General features: G+C 36.3%; 1 long non-coding RNA gene across 1 annotated transcript; it reads right to left on the bottom strand.

Annotated features, from left to right (window-relative positions):
* Positions 1 to 571: 571 nt before the first annotated feature.
* LOC129443999 (uncharacterized) lies at positions 572 to 1669 on the bottom strand. The gene is made up of 3 exons (XR_008644266.2): positions 1601 to 1669; positions 1400 to 1462; positions 572 to 1254 (listed from the first exon to the last, which is right to left on the bottom strand). It is a non-coding gene; the product is annotated as an uncharacterized lncRNA (long non-coding RNA).
* Between the last annotated feature and the right edge of the window lie 2492 nt (positions 1670 to 4161).

Raw genomic sequence — 4161 nt, forward strand, 5'->3', positions numbered from 1 at the left:
TAGAAAGGTCAGGTTCAACAATTTTTTCACAAGGTCTGAGTCTGAAGAGACTTCTACTTTCTTTATTGGCGGTTCACATAACTGAAGTGATTGAAGAAGAGACTGTAAAGGTGATGCAAAAGAATGACAGAGCGAATCCTGATCCTCCAACTAGACATTTAATAGTACCCCTGCTTAATAAGGTAAAAAGTGTGATTTCAATTATTTAGGTGTCAACCGTTGCATGAGCATAGCACTTAGCTAGCCGACCAACTGTTAAAAGAGCTAATCTGCATGACGAAGCCAAAACAAAAAAATAACAAATATAATGTATGTTTAATTAAAAAAGAATGTGTGTGGGAGGTGTGTGAGCTTCCTTCCTAAAATGAGTAAGCTGTCTGCATTAAGCTGGGATAACCTGAAGTACACATTTTTAGGAGTACTTGAATGAAATGTGTTACATAATCTTTAAAATCTTTGCATCTGAAGGTGCATATTTAAATGCTTGAAATTACTTTTGTAGAAAAAAATGTTTTGTGCCAAACACATTATCTGAATGATGAATAATTCTTTTTTATTATCAATAGTCAACAAACATAATTATGCATAATTAAGATAAATATGGAGCATCAAGCATTATACAGTAGCATAGTTTAGGTATAAGAACACCCCCATTGACCCCACAGAAATACCCCAAATATTTAGACATAAATACAACTACTACAAGAATATAAGGTTGTACCTAAGCGCCCAAAAAATCTTCAAAAATCTTCAAAATTAAGTTGGATTGCCTCTTTTACACCATTTTTAAAAAGTCAAAGTTTTAAATAACCCAATTAACTTAAACTTATTCCAATCCATTAATGTGCACATCTAAATACATTTTAAACAAAAATCTTAATGTTAAGAAAGTATATAATAAATATTGGTCATCAACCTATTGGCCTATACAAAAATTAATAAAAATAATTTTGCATTGACAAAATGTAGAAACAAAAGACAGAAACTGATAAAATAAAGCAATGAAAACATATAGATGCTTAACATTGTGCTTAACATTCACAAACATTTATGATTTTCCATTTCCTTTATTCTTTGCAGTAGTTGTCTGAGGTGCCTTAGGTTTCTGAGTTGGGTTGTTGGGTTTTTGAGTTGGGTTGTTGGGTTTCTGAGTTGGGTTTTTGGATTTCTGAGTTGGGTTGTTGGGTTTTTGAGTTGGGTTGTTGCGACTCTTTGTGGTGGTCTTGACAATGGGCCTTAATGTGGTACGTTGGGCTTGAGGTGAACAGAAAAGCAAGGAAATCAAGGTAATCTCTTACCAGCATCATATCACAAACAAACAATGCAGTGTTTTGCTCTGAAAATGCAGAAAGAATCAGAGAAAAGAATATGAAACAAAAGGCTAAGCTTTGTTACTCACCACTGTCACTCTGACCAGATAGGTTTGTGTTGTCCTTTCCGGATGAATCCTTTTGAGATTTACCTGTGTAAAACAGATAAATGTGTGTTAAACATATGTAATGCATTTCATGCAAAATTTGACATGGCAACACAGCATCCTTAAAACACAGAGAAACAGGTCGTGATGATATGAAACAAAAGGCTGAGCTCTGTTACTCACCACTGTCACTCTGACTAGCAGTATTTACATTGTCCTTTCCAGATGAATCCTTTTGAGATTTACCTGTGTAAAACAGATAAATGTGGTTAAACATTTTCTGCATTTCTGCAAAATATGACATGGCAACACAGCATCCTTAAACCACAGAGAACCAGGTGATAATATGAAACAAAAGGTTGAGCTCTGTTACTCACCACTGTCACTCTGACCATCAGTGTTTGTGTTGTCCTTTCCGGATGAATCCTTTTGAGATTTACCTGTGTAAAATAGATTACTGTGATTAAACATTTACACTGCATTTTATGCAAAATATGACATGGCAACAAAGCATCCTTAAAACACAGAGAAACAGGTGATAATATGAAACAAAAGGCTGAGCTCTGTTACTCACCACTGTCACTCTGACCAGAAGTGTTTACATTTTCATTTCCGGATGAATCCTTTTGAGATTCACCTAGGTAAAACAGATTACTGCGATTAAACATTCACACTGAATTTTGTGTTAAATGACGACATGGCAACACAGCATCCTTAAAACACAGAGAAACAGGTGATAATATGAAACAAAAGGTTGAGCTCTGTTACTCACCACTGTCACTCTCACCAGAAGTGTTTGTGTTGTCCTTTCCGGATGAATCCTTTTGAGATTTACCTGTGTAAAATAGATTACTGTCATTAAACATTCACACTGCATTTCATGCAAAATATGACATGGCAACACAGCATCCTTAAAACACAGAGAAACAGGTGATAATATGAAACAAAAGGCTGAGCTCTGTTACTCACCACTGTCACTCTGACCAGATGTGTTTGTATTGTCCTTTCCGGATGAATCCTTTTGAGATTTACCTGGATAAAACAGATAACTGTGATTAAACATTCACACTGCATTTCATGCAAAACATGACATGGCAACACAGCATCCTTAAAACACAGAGAAACAGGTGATAATATGAAACAAAAGGCTAAGCTCTGTTACTCACCGTCACTTTGACCATCAGTGTTTACATTTTCCTTTCCGGATGAATCCTTTTGAGATTCACCTGGGTAAAACAGATTACTGTGATTAAACATTCACACTGCATTTTGTGTTAAATGATGACATGGCAACACAGCATCCTTAAAACACAGAGAAACAGGTGATAACATGAAACAAAAGTTTGAGCTCTGTTACTCACCACTGTCACTCTGACCAGATGTGTTTGTGTTGTCCTTTCCAGATGAATCCTTTTGAGATTCACCTGGGTAAAATAGATTACTGTGATTAAACATTCACACTGCATTTCATGCAAAATATGACATGGCAACACAGCATCCTTAAAACACAGAGAAACAGGTGATAATATGAAACAAAAGGCTGAGCTCTGTTACCACTGTCACTCTGACCAGATGTGTTTGTGTTGTCCTTTCCAGATGAATCCTTTTGAGATTTACCTGTGTAAAATAGATTACTGTGATTAAACATTTTCTGCATTTCATGTTAAATATGACATGGCAACACAGCATCCTTAAAACACAGAGAAACAGGTGATAACATGAAACAAAAGTTTGAGCTCTGTTACTCACCACTGTCACTCTGACCAGATGTGTTTGTGTTGTCCTTTCCGGATGAATCCTTTTGAGATTTACCTGGATACAACAGATAACTGTGATTAAAAATGTTCTGCATTTTATGCAAAACATGACATGGCAACACAGCATCCTTAAAACACAGAGAGAAACAGGTGATAACATGAAACAAAAGGCTGAGCTCTGTTACTCACCACTGTCACTCTGACCAGAAGTGTTTGTGTTGTCCTTTCCGGATGAATCCTTTTGAGATTCACCTGGGTAAAATAGATTACTGTGATTAAACATTCACACTGCATTTCGTGTGTAACTGACGACATGGCAACACAGCATCCTTAAAACACAGAGAAACAGGTGGTGATATGAAACAAAAGGCTGAGCTCTGTTACTCACCACTGTCATTCTGACCAGAAGTGTTTGTGTTGTCCTTTCCAGATGAATCCTTTTGAGATTTACCTGGGTAAAATAGATTACTGTGATTAAACATTCACACTGCATTTCGTGTTAAATGATGACATGGCAACACAGCATCCTTAAAACACAGAGAAACAGGTGATAATATGAAACAAAAGGTTGAGCTCTGTTACTCACCACTGTCACTCTGACCAGATGTGTTTGTATTGTCCTTTCCGGATGAATCCTTTTGAGATTTACCTGGATAAAACAGATAACTGTGATTAAAAATGTTCTGCATTTTATGCAAAACATGACATGGCAACACAGCATCCTCAAAATACAGAGAAACAGGTGATAATATGAAACAAAAGGCTGAGCTCTGTTACTCACCACTGTCACTCTGACCAGATGTGTTTGTGTTGTCCTTTCCAGATGAATCCTTTTGAGATTTACCTGGATAAAACAGATAACTGTGATTAAAAATGTTCTGCATTTTATGCAAAACATGACATGGCAACACAGCATCCTTAAAACACAGAGAAACAGGTGATAATATGAAACAAAAGGCTAAGCTCTGTTACTCACCGTCACTTTGA

Source organism: Misgurnus anguillicaudatus, chromosome 3 (genome assembly GCF_027580225.2).
Source record: "Misgurnus anguillicaudatus chromosome 3, ASM2758022v2, whole genome shotgun sequence".
NCBI lineage: Eukaryota > Metazoa > Chordata > Actinopteri > Cypriniformes > Cobitidae > Misgurnus > Misgurnus anguillicaudatus.